The 21,830-nt window shown below is 43.1% G+C and overlaps 1 protein-coding gene across 2 annotated transcripts in view; it reads right to left on the bottom strand.

The window, feature by feature from the left end:
* Nucleotides 1–21,830, bottom strand: part of FBXL7 (F-box and leucine rich repeat protein 7) — a 390,753-nt gene that overhangs the window by 304,281 nt on the left and 64,642 nt on the right. The gene's annotated exons all lie outside the window — the stretch shown is intronic.

Here is a 21,830-nt window from a genome sequence, read left to right as displayed (position 1 = left end):
CAATCCGGTCGGCCTGTAATTTCCCAAACTCACTATATGCAGGGCCGCCTTGCGCCCTGTTGCAACTTTTCTGGTAGCTTAGAGTGACATCTCTTTCTCTCCTAAATATGACCCTAATCCATTGTCAACTCTTCCACAAACAGCCTCCTGTGGGTCTCTGGGACCCCACGCCACTTGGAATTTTGGCGTCATTTACAGTCATTTGGCTCTAACAATTGTAATAATCACAACTGACATTTATAGCTGTTGTGGGAATATACTGATTTGTTTTTATGTATATCTCCCCGCTGCACTGGCATTCCTAACTTTTTACGTGCCCCGGGATCACAGCCTCTCATACACTGCAGCTGGCAAAAGGGTCACACCGTGGAGCCCTCAAGAGAAGGTCACTGCTGACAGCAGGGCTCCACAGAATGGGGCAGGGGATGACAAATCCTCAGTGGACTTCTTTTCGTGCGCAGGTATATTTTGTCAATCTAAAGAATGACGAGATTCTTTGACAGTGTGCACAGATCCACCTAGGAGAATAACAAAGCAGCTAAAGTTAGCAATGGGGACGGACGCAGAGTATTTAGGGAGAAACACAGCATTCCCATCGCGATCGAGAATTTTCATAATACGCAAATGCAAACGAGAGAGTTGGCTTGGGCAGTTTCTTTGGCAGCCCCTGGAACACAGCGTGCCACAAGTACAGCTTATTATGGAAAGGTCGGTCTAAATTTCTAGGAACCTGAATTCTGGAACATGTCCCAGGCCACCTGTGAGTCTCTACTGTGGACCTGCCCCTTCTCTAGAATCAGTTTTCCTGGTTCCTGAAGCCCATCTTCAGCTTCCTGATCCAAGGCAAAGCCCAGGGGCTCTCTTTCCTCTACATCCCCTGCGTGAGCTGGAAATAGCAATGCCCGCTCCTGCTCTTACGCATCAGGAACTTAGCCTGTCTGGGGGGTGGCCAATGAGGACGCCCATCCCCCCCAAATCTACCTCCTTCACCGAGTAAGGAATAGACACACCGCTTCAAAGGGCCATTATGTTTACTGGCTTAGACCGCCCAAGATCAGAAGAGATACACTCCTAACCTTCTCAACTGTTAGCTTTTCAAATGCCTTGCCAAATGCTTGACCTCTTTGACCCACCACATGTCCCTTCTTCCTCTACAATGAAAAGCCTGGACAACCAGGACATGAAATCCCCTGCCAGCCACCTCAGCCTCACGGTATTTACTTTCATCCCGTGGTGTAGAGGCGGACACAAATGCCGTAAGACCGATCTGATTAGTATCGCTAAGATCAACTCCCTCAACAGGTAAATATGAGGTGTCTAATGCATATAAAACATAATATGAGTTTTGGACAAAATAATGTAGCGTTAAGGAAAGAACTGAGTAGACTGGATTTTTGATATTAGGCTACACTGTAAGAAACTGCCATTTTTGTGGGTAAAAAAATGTCAAGATCAACCATTTCACATGTTCAACCTGATTACAAACACTTATTTGGGACAGCACTCTAAGGTTGGTGATGAATATGGAGAAGAAAGAAAGAAAATGTCATTGGATGGTACCCACAACGGAATACTCACTTCTACGGAACACTTCTCGTGAGTTACTAATGAACGCAGAGAAGTAACATTCAGCATAAAGTGAGACGATCCACAAACTTCCAATAAAAAGGATGGAAATTATTTGTTACACTAATAAAACAAATAAACAAAAATAACCACGAAACCTGCACATTGTTATTTCCATCTCTTATGCCATTTAACTTCTTACAAAACTCTTGGGAAGATCAGCGTACTAATTTCTTATCTAATATCTTCGCACCAGAAAACTTAATGAGAATTCCATACTGAGCAGAGAAAGACTAAGGTCTGCTTACTTCCAAAGAAGAGGCCAGTGACAGAGAATCTGGAGGAGGTGAGAAAAGAGAAGGCCACACAAGGGAACAGAATGATAAACAAATGTTAGGCAGCTGTATTCCAGTGCAGCGGACTGGCCTTCGGTCCATTGCTTTTCATTTTAAAGGCTCTAAAATTTCAAATGTTTGCAAGGACAATTGTTCTACAAGGAGAACAGTGTTACTTCCCATCCTTAAGTACTTCCTAGCCTCCAACCAAATCATAATCATGCAGAGGCATTATTTGGATGGCACTTCCCTTGGGTTTGAATATGCATATTTTACTTACCCTAGAATCCGTCATTCATCAGCGCTTTTTTTTTTTTTTTCATTTTAAAATATGAACAAAAGTTTGGCTCTAGGCTAAAATGTGAGGTAGGTAAGCATAGGATCAGTTGTAAACTTCTCCAGATAACGAAAATAATCCCTCACTAATAAAATTTCTTTTCCCTTTATGTGGCCTGAGCAGAGCTAAATGTTAGGAGTGGAATTTCAGTTTTTAATCTATGTAAAAAACAAAACACAAACACTAACGGCTTGAACTAGATGTGTAGACAAACATTCTCCTCTCTGCGGTGATGGAGGTAGCCAAATCAGTTACAGTGGTCCCCCCTTTATATGCAGGAAATATGTTCCAAGTCCCCAGTGGATGCCTGAGTACCAAACCCTATATACACACTGTGTTTTTTTATATATATACTTACCTATGATAAAGTTTAATTTATAAGTAGGCACAGTAAGAGATTAACAACAATAACTCATAATAAAATAGAACAATTAAAACAATAAACTGTAATAAAAGTTATGTAAATGTGCTCCTTCTCTCTCTCTCTGTCTCTGTCTCTCTCCCTCTCTCAAAATATCTTACTGGCAGTATTACCCTTCTTGTGAGGACGTGAGATGATAAGATGCCTCTGTAATAAGATGCAATGAGTTGAATGACGTAGGCACTGCGATGTAAAGTTAGGCTACTGTTGACCTTCAGATGACTCGTCAGAACAAAGATCATCTGTTTCCAGACTGACGTTGACCATGGGCAACTGAAAATGTGGACGGGGGGCGAGGGAAACTGAGGTACTACAAAATACACCAGCAGCCTAGGACACAGCATTACCACAAAGCTTTCAGGGGTATCCACATTTTAAGTGGAGACTGAATTTAAATAGACCAATAGTGTGGATTTCAGGCATTCCAAACAGAGGAGGAAAGGTTATCTGAGATGCTGTCAGCTAGTCAACTAGGGACTTTACATAATAATCCAATCTGATCTTCACGAGAACCTTACGAACTGAGCCTCATTATCTCCATATTCAAGGTAAGAGAATTAGATCTCACGCACAGAAGTTGAGCTTTTGCCCCGGTTCCCAGTGCGACTCTATCCCAGAGCAGAAACAGGTCCATCTGAGTCCAAAACTCTTCTCCATTATTCTGTGCCAGCATAAATGAAGTGGGTCACCACCAAATTTGGAGGTAGAGAATATCAAATTGGACTAGATGACAAAAAGCAAGACGACCTGGATTCCAGGCTAAGTTCTAGAATTTTCTAGCTAAAGGACTTAAGTTTTCTGAGCTCCAAAGAGCACAGAGATAGTAGGTGTTCAATGCACGCTGGTTGAGCCCAAAGATTTCTACAAGCCTCTGATATGCCTTCCGTGCAGTGGCCTTCAAGGGGCCCTTACACCACAGCAGGCAGAGGGCTAAATATGGGGCCATAAATGTCAAGACTCACATCACAAGATCTGGGGTGAAGAAGACTGATGTCATTAAGCTCTTGGACCTGCCAAGTGAGAGAGAAAACTGGAAGCTGACACTTCCCAAGTCAAGCCTGGTCTATTCTTAAGGCTTCCCCTTTGCCCTATCCCTTAACAAGGACATTACACTTGAACCTTCAACAATGCATTGGTTAGGAATGCCAGCCCCATGGAGTTAAAAATCCATTTATAACTTTCAACTCCCCCAAAACATAACTACCCATAGCCTACTGTTAACCAGAAGTCATACTGATAACATAAAAAGTCGACGAACACATATTTTGTAAGTTATATGTATTATGTGCTGTATGATTGCACCAAGGTAACCCAGAAAAAAGAAAATGTGATTAAGAAAATTGTAAGGAAGAGAAAATACATTTATAGTCCTGTTCTGTAAAAAGTCTGCATATGAGTGGACCCATTCAGTTCAAAACTCTGTTGTTCCAAGATCAATTTTTTTCCAACTTTCCAATTAATTTTCCAAATGTATTTCCAATTTATAAAGTGAAAGTTGCACTTTAACACCTTGCCCCATGCCCTGTAAAATTCTCCAGTCTTAACTTAGAGTTATCATAACCTGCTACTATCTAGGGGCAAAATCGTGTTGCAATCATTCCGTGCTACAGAGATGCTGAGCCCCAGGAAAACCAGACTCAAGTCTTTGAACCACTAAGGGGATAAAAAGGGCAAATTGTGGTCAATGTGGTAAAGACTCATCCACACAATTAAAAACGTGCCTTCTTTACACAGAATTCTTCTTGCTGTAAATGGAGAAAGGAAAGAGGCAGGAAGTAAAATAATACTACCACTATAAGGTTAATAGAAAAGATTTCTCCAAACACAGCTACCTGACTCATTCATTTATACGACAGATATTGAGTTGGTCTCTGCTTTAGTGACCAGGCATTAGGAGCTAGGAGCCTAACAGCCATACCACCTCTGCTCTCAAGACACTATCAGACTAACCTGAGACGCATAATCATCTCTGCAAATGCCAGAATAAAGGCAAGGGGCTCCAGAGTTCCCTGTAGGTGAACTGGGAGGAATAAGGTGATCTGGAAATTTAGACAATGGTTGAGTTTACACCCCAGGCAGAGTGAAAGGTCCAGAAGCGAAAGAGAGCACTGAGCATTCGGGAACCACAGAGAATTTAGTGGGGCTGCAGAAGATGGAGGAAAGAAGGCAAGGAGAAGAGAGACGGTCGGGAAACTTGAAGTCTTGCAGACCCCGGCAGAGAACATGGACGATAGGCAGACAGCCGCCAGGCACCTTGGGGAGGGCTCGGAAAAAGAACACAAGCGTCCCAGGCTGCAGAAAGCCAGGTCGGGCTACTACGGAGGAAACGGACTGGAGAGGGCAAAACTGGAGGCAGTTAGACTGGTTAGACAGATGTTCCTAGAAGTAGAAGCGGTGGGTGGACAGAAATGAATGGGATTGAGACACATGGCTCCAGCAGAAACGCCAGGAATTTGTGATTGGACGGTCGGAGTGAGGCGGGCGGAAGAGTCACAGATGGCACCCAAGATGATCTTTTCACGTGCTCAGAGGAGTAAATGTTGCCAAGTGTGTCGCATACGAGCAACTGAAGAGGAGATGGTGTCGTCATCATTCAGGTCTGCCGAGATGCTGAGCCGTGGGAAAACCAGACTCGAGTCTTTGAAACCCTAAGGGAAGGCACCGGGCAAGCTGTCGTCAATGTGGTCAAAGATCCGTCCACACAGTCTGAATCATGCCTGCACCCAGAGGCGACCAGAAAACAGATGCCAGTCCCCATCTTCCGTGCCCGGCTTCCTCTTCACACTCTCCCCGTGCCTGTGAAATTCTCAAGCACTCTGATTTCCCCTCTTACCCCTACCGATCAGGCCCAAGTAGGACCCAAAGTCTGCCTTCCCTTCCACTTGCTGCTTCCAAGCAGATCTTTACATCACTGTGGACCTCAAGGTCAAAGATAGCCTAAAACACATTGTAAAAACAAACAAACAAAAAAAACCACATTCCACATATGAGTGAAAACATACGGTATCTGTCTTTCTCCAACTGATTTCACTTCGCGTAATACCCTCCAGTTCCATCCACGTTGCTGCAAATGGCATGATTATTCTTTCTCATTGCCCAGTAGTATTCCACTGTATGGATAAAGAAGGTGTGGTTTATAAAAAGGTCATTCCTTTAAGGAAAAAAGAAAAGAAAAAACACGGCACGGGCTTGGGATGGTGAATGAAGTACTAATTCATTGGTTTTTTAAACACAGAGGATCAAGTGTTAGCCAATTCTTCAGGGCAGCATTCATTAGCTGAGCGCAGAGGGAGAAGCCACTGAAACACGAGGAGGACCTGTCCACGACCACTGCCCGAATCTCATCTGTGCGTCGTCACCTCTGATGACGACATCGAGGCCTCGCTGGCTGAGCCCAAGGCTGGCTTGGGAAACCCGACAGGAATGGTCAGAAAACAAAAACAGCTATTGGGGCCACACGTTGGCCTGATGCCACTACCACCGGAAGGCTTCTTAAAGGACAGCGTCCAGAGCTGTTACTTCTGACTTAAAGAACAGGAAAATAAACAACGCAGTTCATCAAGCCTCTTTACGCACAGTAACTCGGCGTGACGCTCCCCTCACTGCACCTGCTGCGTCCACACAGGGGTGTAGGTGCCAAGGGGCTGCTCACTAATACCCAAGGTTACAGGGAGCTGGGGTCAAAAACATGGGGTTTCTTGGGATGCCTGGGTGGCTCAGTCCGCTGAGTGTCCGACCTCAGCCCAGGTCATGATCTCACAGTTTGTGAGTTTCAGCCCCACGTCGGGCTCTGTGGTGACAGTGCAGAACCCAGAGCCTGCTTTGAGTTCTGTATCTCCCTCTCTCTCTGCCTCTCCCCTGCTTACACACACACTCTCTCTCTGTCTCTCAAATAAATAAACATTAAAAATTTTAAAAAAAAGAACATGGGATTTCTTGCTATCCCTCCTCTTGTATATTCATCCTTCTTTCTCACTGAATGTATTTTTTAAGTAATTCCATTAGTTACAACAAGAAAGAGGTTTTCGTGATCAGCACCGTTTCACTGATTTCCAGCCAATCAAAGAATCAAAACAAAATAGATTCGCAATATCAAGAGAGTAACATGACTGGATTTTTTTTTTAACATTTATTCATTTTTGACAGATGGAGAGAGACACAGCACGAGTAGGGGAGGGGCAGAGAGAGAGGGAGACACAGAATCCCAAGCAGGCTCTAGGTTCTGAGCTGTCAGCGCCGATCCCAATGCGGGGCTCAAACCCACAAACCGTGAGATCATGACCTGAGCTAAAGTCAGACACCTAACTGACTGAGCCCCCCAGACACCCTGACTTAATTGAATTTGTTTTAAAAAAGAGATTGGACTAAAATCTTTAAAGGAGGAACAAAGCAAAGTTCTGATGCCATTGGCCTTCAAAAACTCGTAATTTAGGAATTACTCCATGATGTGCATGGAAATGGAACATGGATAGATGCAGTGGTAAGAAAAGTCATGCAGACAAACACACACACACACACACACACACACACACACACATCCCAGTTGCACATAAACTGTAACCGAGTCAAGATTATAACATTACTTCTGTTTTGTGCCACGGTTGTTCCATGTGATGACCAAAGCCATGAATTTACACACCAATACGTTCAAATGTGTAGTAAAATCAGCCTCAGATATTTTTAAAGTGATAACTTATTTGGGGAATAATAGCATTCACTTTAAAAACTTCACCATTTAGTTCTGATGGTAAATAAATCACACAACAGTCTCCCTGCAACCTACCGACCCTGAGTAATAAATCTCTGAATTCAACATTACACCAGACATAACGCTGTAAAGTAAAGAGTCTAGTTTTAACTCCGTGACCTCAGTCTTGCCTCTGCTGGACAGTAAATCTGATGCAAAATGAGCAAATATGGGTGGCTGAGTTTCAACCTGGCATAACAGTGAGGCTTTGTCAAGGATCCCAGAATTTAGAGAGTTTTTAGGAACAAAAAAAAAAGTTTGAAAAACAAAAACATATGCTAAACAGCTGGGGGTGGAAGACTGGAAAGCTGGGAAGAGCTTTTACCTTAGCTAGGAAAACATTCTATTTAATGACCTTTCTTTTTAGCTGACCCATTCTACAATTTTCTTTTTTAATCTCTAAAACTATTATTTCTAGACGGCATATGTTAGACCGATATTCATTCGTTCATTCAATTAATATTCAACAATAGCGTTATCGTCTCTTAATAGATCTGGGACCCTGAAAAAAATATTTAACTTCACTATACCTCAGTCTCTTCATCTATAAAATGGGGGCGTACTTGTACCTAACTTAGAGGACACTTTAATAATAGCCATGTGTCCTCTGTGACCAGACACCATTGTCAAAGCTAAGATTTACAACAGCGAATAAAGCAAACCAGATTCCCACCTTTAGGAAGGCAGAGGACATAATTATGAAACAAAAATAAATAAATACAGAACTTCAAAATAGACAAGGACCTGGAGTAAATGTATAGAGCACTACTGAATAAAAGGGGGTGGGGGGCTACTTAGCTGGAGGGATCATGAAGGCTCTGCTGGTTGGGAACTTGGAGCTGAAATCCAAAGGATGGGAAAGAGTCAGCCATGCAAAGAAAAGAAACATGTACATTTCAAGCCAAGGATGTTGGCTATTCAAAGACTGTGACCTTGGAATTAGGCAGGTGTATTCCAGGAACTGGGGAGATGTAGAGAAGGGGCAAATCGTACCGTACTCAGAGGTGATAAAGAATTTAGCTTTAGTGGATTAGGAAGTCACTGGATGGTTTTCCAATGGGGGAATGACAGAGTTTTGTTCTGAAACATGATTCTAGCTGCCAGATAGGGAACGGACCAGAGAGGTTCAGAATGAAAACAGCACGGAAGCTAATGAACTCAGTTCAGCAGGAAATGATGTTTGCTCGGTATCGGCAGGGATAGGGAAGGTAGAGAGAAATGGACAGAATTTAAGACACCTCCTGAAACTTCACAGAATGTCTGCCTGGGCAGTCTCTTCTCAGATGCAAATACTGACCAGAGAAAAGGCGAAGGGGAAAATGTAAATACTGCCTGTTTTACTCAAGTTCTTCAGATGGCTCTCCTCATGAAAGGCAGGAGCCAGTGAAGTCAACAAAGTGTTTTTCACAAGATAGTTTACAGCCATGAACTGATTGGACAGTTCAGGCTAACTTCTCGATGTGGTTTAGCATGACAGCTGTAAGACTCCATTCCTTACGAACACAAATCAAGATGCATAATGGTGCTAGATCGTGTGGTAGACAATTCTTCATTGTTTTCCCTCTGGATTGGACTGTAAATTATCTTCTGGAACACGAACTAGAGGTTTGGTGCTGATAAGGGCCAGTAAGGGAAGACTTCCCCACCATAGCTTCCCGATAAAGTATCCAAAAAAACAATCATCTTGTTCTCAGGTTTCCTTCCAGAGGTTATGCTAAATAACACCTTATGAGATGCCATGCTTCCATTCCAACCCATCATTTTGTGCCTGAGGAAGGAAATGAGAGGAGGGAGAGAGAGATGGGGAATAAGAGAGAGAAAGAGAGAATCAATATAAAAGGGGGGTGGTGGCTAAATCATGATTTGTCATCGCCCAGAAGTGTTAACGCTGGCTCCCAAAACTCAAGCTCTCATTCCTTCCTCAATCTTAATCCAACCCCCCCCCCACCCCAGATTCCGTGTAGAGCAAACATGGAAAGAAAAGAAAGTTCTTAGCCAAATGTTAGAGTCCAGCTTGGAAAAATGAGCTTTGCAATGACAGCACATATTTTTAGGACTTACTGGGATCTAGCTAAGGACACTGGCTCCAGGGTGTAGAGTCACACATATTTTCTCGATTCCTAACTTCATCCTTTTTACATCATCTGCTTTCAAAGAAGCCAAAGGGAAGCTCCCTCCAGGAACAGCCATTCATTGGCATTTCACAATTAAAAAGATCACATTTGTGAGACCAGCCTTGAACCAGAATTTGATTTCGATTTAATAAGATACATGCTCATGCGTAACGCATGCCAATGAGCCTGACAAGGAATAGCTGACGTGATACGACTCTGGCATAAACCGAGATCGGTTTTAACAACTCATCAGGATTTATCAGGCACAGTTTAGGCAACTTGATGGCATTATAGTTGGTGGTATCTGAGGCTTCCGTGCGAGAAAAATGAGTGTAGATTTTCCCTTTTCCTCTCAACATATTTTAGGCCATCCTTGGTCTTCTCCACTAATGACACCCCAAAGGCAGAACAAGGTTAACAACTGAATGTATACGACCACATTTATAATAAAGTAAGTTTGCTAACGACGATGATATTTTTTGACATTTAATTTTTAATTTTGAACATTTTATTCTCTTTGCTCTCAAACATTGCAGGAAATAACAGTAGCATGGGCCACTCTTACTTTTCAGCATTTTCTTTTCTTATTTTTCTTTTTCTTATTTTTTTTTTGAAAGAGAGAGTGTGTACATGCAAGCACGCAGAAAAGAGAGAGAGAGAGACGGAATCCCAAGTAGACTCCATGCCTGTCTTGGAGCACGACATGGGGCTTGATCTCATGACCCTGAGATCATGACCTGAGCCAAAATCAAGAGTTGGATGCTCAACTGACTGAGCCACCCAGGCACCCCACTTTTCAGCATTTCCAGATCTTATCATGAATATCACTCATTCGATTGGTCTCATCCTCCTCCCTCTACAAGCAAAGCCTGTGAGTAACCATGAGGTACAAACAGGTTCACAGTCTGGCCTCAGGACACCTTTCAGTCTTCTCTTGTAGCCAATGCACATGACAAATGTGTCCCTTCCTTCTGGTATATGGCTGAGGCTATCAACTTTCACATATGGCAACCCCTCCCCTCCTCAACCTCACTAGTGAACATAGATACACATTTTAAGGGGAGGGGGAAGGAATTATAATTTGATCAACAATTTTAAATCATGGAATATTTTAAAACAATGCACCCAGGGGTTTTAGTGTGCTTCAGCAGAGTAGCTGAGAGGGATTCCAATGGGTATTCATGACTCCCCAAAACCAACTGGTACAATAGCATAGGAGTGCAGGCAAATGAGACTGTCTCTTTTTTTTATTATTTTTTTTAATCTGAGAAAGAGAGGGGGTGGGGGAAGGGCAGAGGGAGAGAGAGAAAGAACCCCAAGCAGGCCCATGCTCAGCGCAGAGCCCGACATGGGGCTCAATCACATAACCCTGGGATCATGACCCGGGCTGACATCAAGAGTCGAATGCTCAACGGACTGCGCCACCAGGCCCCCCATCACTTCTTTGAAAATCACTATTTTTCTCAGAGGCATTAATGATGCTCCCAGGGGCCTGCTTTTCCCTCTGGAGCTTCCAATCTAACGGTTTTGGAATATCACCGTTTTGTTTCTGGATAATGGGAGAATCCCGTTAGGAGGTAGATGACCATTCTTCCTCCCGGCCCTTTCCCACCCGGAAACCAAGAGACCGGGAAGTTCACCACTTCAAGATAAGGTTCGGCATCGGCAACTAGTAAATCTGCCATGGGATGAGGACCAAGACCAAGAGCCTCAAGGCCAGGGTAAGTACGATTACCAGGCAGACTAGATGAGGTTCTGCTGGTGATCCCCATGTGTAGCCAATCCTGGAGCATCAGGAACCCCATGAAACCTCACTATTACATCTGGTTCGAAAGGCAGAAACAGAGCAGGAATTACCTGCATCTGACTCGGGCTTGAAAATCAACGGAGCTTCAGGACCCAGACAAACCTGACCACCACTCTCTTCTTCAGAGATATCCCAGAGATAAACTGGGGTAAACAAGCACCTCTCATTAGGTCTTATATAAATACTCTAATATCTAAATCCCAAACAAGAATAGTAAGAATAATATCTAAATCCCAAACAAGAATAGTAAGAATAATATCTAAATCCCAAACAAGAATAGTAAAAAGGATGTCCATCCATCCATTCATTTACTCATTCAGCAACCAAGAAATCTCTACGAAATGCAACCATGCGGCCAGTGATGGGGATACGATAATAAACAATATCAAGCAGAGTCCCTGACAAGGGGAAGTTTCCCACCTGCGAAGGAAGGAGGTACTAATCAAATTATCACACCCTTAAATGTATAGTTTATAACTAACTACTCTAAAGGACATGAATGTGGCTCTTTGAAAGTGTAATTAAAACAAGAACAAACCCAACCTGAGATCAAAAAACCAAAGAAGGCTCCCTTTGAAAATTAAGAGGTAAACTTAAGGCCAAACAGAAATCTGTGTACAGAAAGTGTCAGGCAGGGGAGACAGCCTGTGCAAAGGCCCTAGGCAGGAAGGAGTGAGGGTTGAAGAGTTAAACAGGGCTCATGTAGTGGGGCACGTGAAAGGCAGCAACGAGGTGTAGCAGAAGAATGACCACACAAGACTCACCAGGCACGTTCAGAATAGAGATCTTTGTCCCAAAAGCAACGAGAAATCCTCAAGAGTTTAAAAATAAAACTCAGGTTGCCTGAAAATGTAATCTATCATAAGAGTGGCGTTTTCACATCAATAGAAACAAAGACAGATGCTCCAATTAGTATTTTGGGACAACTTGTCAGCAATTTAGAAAAAATATATGTATATCAGGCTAGATCTGACCTCACTCCTTACCCAAAAATATATATCAGGTAAATAAATCATCAAAATGCACACACTGAAAAACTGAATGGGTGCTAAAACATACACATAAAAGTTTTCTACTCTGGATTAGGGAAATCTGCGTGATCCTACTAGAAAGCACCGAAATCGCATCAGAAATGATGGATAAATGTGACCTAATAATACAGTAAGACTTAGATGTAAAAAAAAAAAAAGGGGGTGAGAAAAAAATAAAATCACCCAAAAACTCCCCTCTGGCAAGTTGATGGCTAAAAACTATGCAGAAAATATTAATAACACATAGGATGAACAAAGGACAACTGTAACATAATACTAGAGAATAAAACCCCAACATCAAAACAAGTCCTGGCAAGGTTTAGGCTATTATTTCTCAAAGCAACAGAGAAGTGGTCAGTGAACATGCGAAGCGTTCCCTGTAATAATACAAATGAAAATCAAAATCAAAATAGGGGGTTATTTTGCATGTGCACATTAGTGACATTATACAAGGTTTGAAAAGACTCACCAACCCCGCACAGTGGGACGTGTGAAAATTTAAAACGAGCACAGTCTTTTTGACCCAACAAGACCGCTCAGAATTCAACCAAAGAAACTGCGCAAGTTTGAAAGGTTCAATACCTCGGGCTGTTTGTTCACCTCATCCCTTACATATTTTTTTAATTTTTTTAATGTTTATTTATATTTGAGAGAGAAAGTATGTGTCCAAGTGGGAGAGGGGCAGAGAGAGGGTCAGATTCCAAGGCAGGCTCCAGGCTCTGAGCTGTCAGCACAGAGCCTGACATGGGGCTCGAACCCACAAACCACGAGATCACGACCTGAGCCGAAGTCGAAGGCTTCACCGACTGTGCCACCCAGGTGCTCCCACCTAATCATTTATATGAAAGAAAAAGTGAGGACGATATGGAACTGACTAAATGAACTTCCACTTACAGTCAAAGGAAGATTATACCTACATTAAAGGGTGATGCGTTTACGGGCATGGAAGGTTGTCTATGACACCGTTGAGCGAGCGGAGATTACACAACAGTGCGTGTAGCACAATTTCACTTGTATGCCGTGATGCCCACGTAGCTATCTTTGTATGAACGTGTAGGAGATTGCCCTTTCTTCACCTCCGACACAGAAGAACGCAGAAGATCAAATTTGTTCATCATTCCCTATGTGCTTTCAGTATATCCTACTACCATGAAATTAGATTTCTCTAACCCAGAGTAGAAGAAACTATGTTTACGTTCTTCTAGAGGCTCCTCAATGTTCATTTTTACACATTTCAACCTTTCATCTGTCTGGAATATATGGTAGGGTAAGGAGTGAGGTGAGAGCAAGGCCATGTTCAGAGGGATGAGGCCTGGACTGTGGGATTTGGGTTTCTTGGAGAGGGCTGGGTATCTGACAGGAACGAGCTTGCTTTCCCACCTCACCCCGCACTCCCAACCCCATAAATTCATCCACAAAGGCACCACATTCACAAGTGCTCACACAAGCACACGATGGGAAGGAAGGAGGAAGACAGACAGGCAGACAGACCGACAAAAAAGACTCCATAAGACCAAATTCTGAGTCTTCCAGCTACAAAGGAATAGCTTTTTGAGTGGGCCTGAGTGTTCTCCCTCTGGGAGAAGTGTCCACAGCCAGAAGAGAAGGTTGCATAAAGCTGACAAAAGTTGCTACCTTTGGGGTGCCTGTGTGGCTCAGTTGGTTAGGCTTGGTCGGTTAGGCTCAGCCGGTTAAATGTCTGACTCTTGATTTCAGCTCAGGTCATGATCTCACAGGTTTGTGGGTTCGAGCGCCACATCGGGTTCCATGCTGACAGCACGGAAACGGCCTGGGATCCTCTCTCTCCTTCTCTCTCTCTGCACCTCCCCCACTTGTGTGCACACTCTCTCCCTCTCCCCCAAAATAAATAAACTTAAAAAAAAAGTTGCTACATTTTTACCCCCACTCCTCTGGTTCCTCCCAAGCCCTAGAGGCGGTCTTCTCTGAATGCACCAGCACCCTGGACACAGCCAGGAGAAGCAGTGGTGGGTCCACCAAGTTCAACATGGGTCCACCGTGTGAGCGGCACTCACTAGGGCACAGCCTTAAGGTGGAGGGGGTGAGAAGAGGGGGGCCGGTGGGGGGGTAGACAGTGGGTGGGCGCCATGAGTTATCTCCTAGTCCACATGCCCTGGAGACCTGCCATGCCTCTATCAAGCCAGTCCCTCATGTAGCCTCGAGCTTACCGTAAAAGGTTAATTTGAAATAAGTTAGTTTAGAAGAATTACATAATAAAGAACAGCTAGCGAATGTGTCAGTAGGAGAGCTGCTGAGGCCCCTTTAGTGACACTTGATATGCCTGATATCATACTCAGTATGCATCAGTTACATTGATCAACCGATCGAACCAGACTCTCAGAAGATTTTTGAAGGCTTTTCAAATATACAGTCCACAGAAGCGTGCGTTTGGTTGTACGTAAGGAAGCAAGCAGGCTCCACCCATCACCTAGTGGCATCTGTCCCTGGATGCCGGAACTGTTCAACCATCGGTGGTTGACCTAACTCATAATGTTGGATCTAGAAAGATGCCTTTACTGGGTCACCTTGCCAGCTTAAAGCAGGACCATTGCAGGATTCCAACCTCCCGTCTGCCCTTAATCGTCCTAGGCATGCATTAAAATGCCCTGCTGCATCCCTAAGTGTTGCTAAGACCTTCTCCAGGCCCATGACTGCTCACCAAGACAACTGAGATACACCATGAGCAGCCAGGAGCCTCAAGACATACTCAGCAGGTGCAGTTCGTGAGATTCTTCAGGATCATCCCCTCCCTTTCCTGTTCTAGCACCTCCAACCCTCCCTGACCCAGAGGTTTATTTCACATTTCCTTCAGTATTTCCCCCCAGGGAGGCATGGCCTTTCCTGTGACAAAAGAAAGCAGTTAAATATTTCAAGCCTTGTTCAATGACTGTAAAAGAAGGGCTTCTCAGTTTGCTTATCCAGGAATGCAAACAAAAACTCTTTCTTTTAAGTAAATGTGAAGCCAAGTGTGGTAGATAGTATTTTTCCAAAGATGACCGCACATTACCATACATTATCTCCTATCCCACATGTCCTTGAGAACGGCCATGCCCTCATCAGGAGGTGGAGTCTGATTCCCCTCCAGGTAGGAAGTGATACCACATGAGTTCTAAGACTGAGTCATAAAGGTAACACTGCTTCTACCTTGTATGCTTTATTGTAAGAGTGGAATAAAACCATTCTTGAAAACTTTTTCAGCCATATAAAGAGATTGGCTTCCCTGAGACCGCCATTTTGTGAGGAAGCCCAAACTAGCCCATATGAAGAGATCAAAGGAGAGGCCTTGAGACCCTGTAGAGACAGAGAGACAGAGACAGAGAGAAGGAGAGGCGAGCCCCAGGCGGAAGTGCTCCAGCCTCAGTGCTCCAGCTCCAGCCACTGCTTGGCCCCAGAACCACTCCACCTAGGCCTTTCCAAATTTCTGACCACAAAAACTGAGAGAGTGAATAATATGATGGCTGTTGTTTTAAGCCACTAACTTCTAAGGTGATTTGTTACACAGCAACAAGGACCAGAACGCACTGTGACATAATAATAAAGAGATGAGAATCGCTTTATTCTGAAAGATGATTTCTTGCACTTTTGTAAAGCAATTTTGTCGAGCTTAAGAAAGCATCTGTGTTTTATAACTTTCATTATTTCCCTTCAGACATGGTATTTTTCTGGATAAGGAGTTATAGGTTATATCCTAAAGCCACATACTAATGGACAAATTATGGCCTGTGGGAGACGCAGCATCCTGGGGTCCTACATCCCTCTAAGATGCCAATTATTCACAGATCCCAACAGGAATATATTCAAATTCCCCTGAACAGAACTACTTCCCACACTGCTTATGGCCAGATACTACCTGGGGAAGCAAATCTTAACTTCAATGTGGTTACACATAAGTAACGAGGTATAAAACCTCTTCCTATCTGTTTTCATGAAGGGTTAGAACATCACTGCTTTCGTCTCTTATACTGTCCACCTCCCACATGCAGATAGAAACCTAAAAGCCTAAAGACATTAAGACCCAGAATTCTGAAAAGAGAAAAATGCCTAGGAACACAACACCGTTCAGTTTCAGCAATCCAATCCATTGATGTCTACCAAAAAGCAATGGACTCTGGCAACAACTGAATATCTATCTACATGTATCTGTTTCATGACAAACATGTAGACTCACTTGGAAATTGGGAATGCCTACAACAGCTAAAAAAAACCGGACTTTTCATCAATATGTTCTATGTTATGCATGACAAGAGCATATATAAACATTTAGCCAATTCTGAAACATTCCATGTCAAGTTAGTTTAATGACCAAATTTTTTTTACATTTTTTGAAAGTTTTTATTTATTGAGGGAGATAGAGAGTGCACAGGAGGGGCAGAGAGAGAGAGACAGAGAGAAAATCTCAAGCAGGCTCTGCGCTGCCAGCACAGAGCCCAGTGTGGGGCTTGAATTCACAAACCGTGAGATCACCACCCAGGCCGAAATCAAGAGTTGGACGTTTCATGACTGAGCCACCCACGCACCCCCCCCCCTTTTTTTTTAACATTTCATAGAGGGGAATGGAACAGAACAAGAGAAGCTGAACATACTTGTTTTGTAGAATTAGTACACCTATGTTTGCTCCATACTAGACTGGAAATGTATCCATTTTTCTTTTAAACATATGGTGATTGTACTATTTGCTGCTTAAACTATGAAAGTACTTTGGATCTCTCGTAGCATTATGGGGGGAGCGTGACAGTCTCATGAGGAGTCCGATGCTAAAAATATTTGGTGATGCATTTAGTGTACTTCAGACTTTCCAGAACTACATCTGAGGCCATAGATCTGAGTTAGATTGTTTAGGCTTTGCCTAAGAAGACGCAGAAGTTCCAAATCCGCTGGGCTTACCCAAAACCACCCAAAAGGCTCACCAGGCAAACTCACTGATGTCCTTTTGATATTTGGTATCATGTTAGTAACAACACTGTTTTTCTTTGAGATCAAGTCTCTGCCTACTGGGAACCACATCCTAATTACTGCCCAAAGGGGATTTTTTTTTTCAATTCATTGTTTTGTCTTAAGAAATTCATTAGTTATTTCAAAACATAACCCATATGCTGTTCTCCTCTCCTCTGTTTTATGTAAGGATTTCTCTCTCTTTCTTTTTTTTTTTGGCAGAAAGTTCCAGAAATTTTTCTATTCTCACAAGAATAGCTCTAGGCACTTTCCCAGTATAATAAAGAAGCGTTTTATGTTATGGGTGATGGCCAGTTAACATTTGTATTTCTCCGGAAGAACTACAGCATTTCTATCAGCCAAGGGAAACACCTGCATAGCCTGTGTTTCGGAATTACATCCATGACCACACGTCCCATAAACAAGGAATCAGAATCCAAAGGAGAAAAACCACAGGTGCTGCAGAAAAGCAGCTCCATGTAAATCCGTAATATGCAACAGTCTCTTCAAAACAAACAAGATTATGAGGGTATCATTACAGCCAGGAAATATGGACATCACCTATAATCACCTATAATCAGCCTATAATTATTTTTATAACGTACAGGGTTTGGACTAAACATGATCACAGATTAAAGCCCTAAGGCAGGGTTCCTTTTGGTGGCTGACAAATACACAGATTGTATTTGTAAAATATGTAGCCAGACCTGAATCTTCTTTGTTCTTAACAAATTTAAAACACAAATCTGGAAACAAGGGTGCATTTAGACCACAGAGCCCTTAAACTACCACATCCTTCAGTTGAAAAATACACACACACACACACACACACACACACACACAAACACACTGTTTTATATATTAATAATAATGTTTCAATAGAGGAATCAGGGCAAAACCAAAAACTAGAAACCACTTTAAATTTACTTGAAAATGATGACATTGCCCAGAACCTATTCTTTCAGAAGGCTTACTCAATGAAGATGCAAAGCTAATGGGAGAACCAATGACTTTTTGTCAGGTATCCAACAGACATTCTCCATAGTACCGGACTTTTGTAGGAAGTAAGTAATGCCCACAGGAAGCTCCCAGACACATTCCACGGAGGACAATGAAAGACAGTCTTCTGAAGAACCCAAATACTGTGATGTGGACAATAAATGCCAAGAGAGATGATGTCATCGGAAACCACGTTAAGCGAGAGGGTCTGGGGATGAGACGAGCCTGGTCGCTGGACTATAAGAATGAACGCATGGGTCGCGCTTGTCAGGAGGAGTTTCATGGTGGGCAGATTAAAATGAAGCAAGTCTCTTGGGAGGCCCTGTCAACAAGGCCGCTTCTCAAAATATTTTACATAACATCTCGTAACTTTGGAGTCTTTATGTTTAATAAAGCCTTTACGGTGAAAAATCTGATACTGTTTATTCAATGAAACTTTTGCTATTTTTTTAATGGCTTAATGGTTGCTACATTCACACCGCTGCGTTGGGTATGCTCTTAGAACAGCTGCAAAGTAAGACAAAACAGAGAGAGACAAACAGATAATCAGTGTGTCAGAAAGATCATGATGATTCTGTACCGATATGTACACACACTTGGGAATGATTTTTCACACTGACGGCCCAGATCCCAAGTAGTCAACCACCTCCTCTGAACGCTACGGTTCCAATGAGTTATTAAGGACCAAAAAAAAAAAAAATCAATCTTTTTAAAGGTGTCTGAAATGTCAGTGATCCACACCAGCTGTCAAGTTAAGCAAGAGCTCTGCATCACCAGTCTCTTTGCCTGGTGAATTGTGCCACATACCAAGCACTGACAACATAAATATTATTCTTAATTCCAAAGATATAGCCTCTTGAGCGTGTATAAAGTCTAGCTACTTAAATGTTATCACCCGGCTCCGAAACTCTAACTGTTACGACTCAGAAGCCATCGTCTTTCCCATTGCCATGAAAGCGGTGGGCTATCAACCCAGTTTATGCCTTAAAAAGATGCGATAGTAAGAATGCTTCTGACAAACGTTATTTTTGACATTATTTAATGAATCACTAAGCCCAGTCCCCATTTAAAAATATAAATCAAACACAAAAACATTACAGGCCAGACCAAAGCAGGAAAGGGAGAATGCATTGTTGCAGACCGGGCAAGAGAGTTGCCAATAATTTGGCTCTAGGTTTATAGGTCCCTTGTGGTGTTTTTGTAGAAAACTGTGGCTCTTTGCTCCCTAGACAGGTGTGCAATGAGACAGGCATATTGCCTATGCGAAAACAGAACCAAATAAATAAATAGATAGATAGATGATTGATAGATGATAGATAGATAGATAGATAGATAGATAGACTAGAGATGACACCATATTTCCCAATAGATGTCAACAAACACTTAACTACCTTTCATTCAACTTATATTATTGCATGCCAGCTTGAAAATAATTGAAGTATAAGATGTAAAAAAAGGATGGCCAGGATTACCAGCCATTGTTCACAGGAAACAAAATGTTCTGCTAAGCAGCCCAAATACTAAGGACAAGGAAACAAAACCTATATTTTATTTTATTTTATTTTATTTTATTTTATTTTATTTTATTTTATTATTTTATTTTATTTGTAAAGTTTATTTTCTTATTTTGAGAGAGAGAGAGAGAGAGAGAGAAGCAGAGAGAGAGGGAGAGAGAGAATCCCAGGCAGACTTCAAGCTCTCAGTGCAGAGCCCAACACAGGGCTCCAAGCCACGAACCACAAGATCACGACCTGAGTTGAAATCGAGAGTCAGAACTCAACCAACTGAGGCACCCAGGTGCCCCAAAAACTGTATTTTAAAGTAAAGCAACACTCCCTTATTGCCACAGACTTCAAACACGAAGCCAGATGAGCACTGGGTGTTATATATGTGATGAATCACTAAGTTCTACTCCGGAGAGAACATTTAATCTAAAATAATTAGGCCAGCATTTGTGCCTCTAACACAAAAGGATGTGTCTTTTCTGCTCACTGATAACAGAAAGCTAGCATAACTGAAAAGAACCAAGAAAACACCAAGCGGATAACCATCCTTCGTGGGATTCTCAATCCCCTTGTGTGGATCACCCAGGAATCCAACTCTAGGTGTGTTTCGTACCTCAAGAAAAAGGCAAAGCAACACACACGAATGATAAAAGCACATAAAGAAGTACACAAAGGGAGGCAAGTTTACATGAAGACACATCTGTATGTCAGAATAAGTGAGAGGCAAGCCTGGAATACTCCGTAACTCAGGCTGAGAGAAACTCAACATGTGATTATTTTTTCTAGAGCCACTGTTGCTAATCCAGGGTTTCTCAATCCTGGTCCTACTATCATTTTGATTGAAGCCAGATAACTCTTTGTTTAGAGAGGCTGTCCCGTGCACTGTTGGATGTTTAACAGCCTCCTTGGCTTCTACCAACGGGGTGCCAGTAGCACTCCCTCCGACTTGTGGCAACGAAAAATGTCTCCAGAGAGTCAAATGTCACCTGGGGAGCAAAACTGTCCCCACTGAGAACTACTATCCCAGGGCCACCTGGGTGGTTCAGTTGGTTAAGCACCTGACTCTTGATTTCAGCTCGGTCATGATCTCATGGTTCGTGAGATCGAGCCCCACATCAGGCTCTGCACGGACAGCATGGAGCCTACTTGGGATTCTCTCTCTCCCTCTCTCTCTCTCCTCCCTCCCCCTCTCTTGGATATTCTCTCTCTCACTCTCTCTCTCTCTCTCAAAATAAATAAACATTTTTTAAAAAGATCTAGGGGCGCCTGAGTGGCTCAGTCAGTTAAGCGTCCGACTTCACCTCAGGTCACGATCTCGCGGTCCGTGAGTTCGAGCCCCGCGTCGAGCTCTGTGCTGACAGCTCAGAGCCTGGAGCCTGTTTCCGATTCTGTGTCTCCCTCTCTCTCTGCCCCTCCCCCGTTCATGCTCTGTCTCTCTCTGTCTCAAAAATAAATGAACGTTAAAAAAAATTTAAAAAGAGCGAGTGCATTTAAAAAAAAAAAAAAAGATTTACTCTTCTAACCTAATGATGACAAAGTAAATCCCACATAGGCCAAGTAGCTTTCAACTACTGCATGACCATAGACACAATTAGCTTCTCTCTGTCCAGGATGCTCAAGTGAACCCTCTATGCTCTCACTGTCTAGAGGTGACGGGGACAACTAAGCCAACGCCTTCCCAAAATGCTTCCAAAGCACCTCCTCTTCCGGGAGTGACATTTTTCGTCTGAAAACTGGGATTTAACAGAGCCATCTGCACAATCAAAGTCTATTTGACGCATGTCCAGATGACGTAGACTCTTTAGAAACCAACAGAAAGGTGGGGCGCCTGGGTGGCTCAGTCAGTTAAGTGCCCGACTTCGGCTCAGGCCACGATCTCACGGTTTGTGACTTCGAGCCCCGCCTCGGGCTCTGCGCTGACAGCTGGGAGCCTGGAGCCTGCTTCGGATTCTGTGTCTCCCTCTCTCTCTGCCCCTCCCCCACTCACACTCTGTCTGTCTCTCTCTCTCAAAAATAAA

The sequence above is a fragment of the Panthera onca genome, chromosome A1, assembly GCF_046562875.1.
Source record: "Panthera onca isolate mPanOnc1 chromosome A1, mPanOnc1 haplotype 2, whole genome shotgun sequence".
In the NCBI taxonomy this organism is placed as follows: Eukaryota; Metazoa; Chordata; class Mammalia; order Carnivora; family Felidae; genus Panthera; species Panthera onca.
Note: the sequence above shows the minus strand (reverse complement) of the source record. Positions and strands in the feature narration are given on the sequence as shown.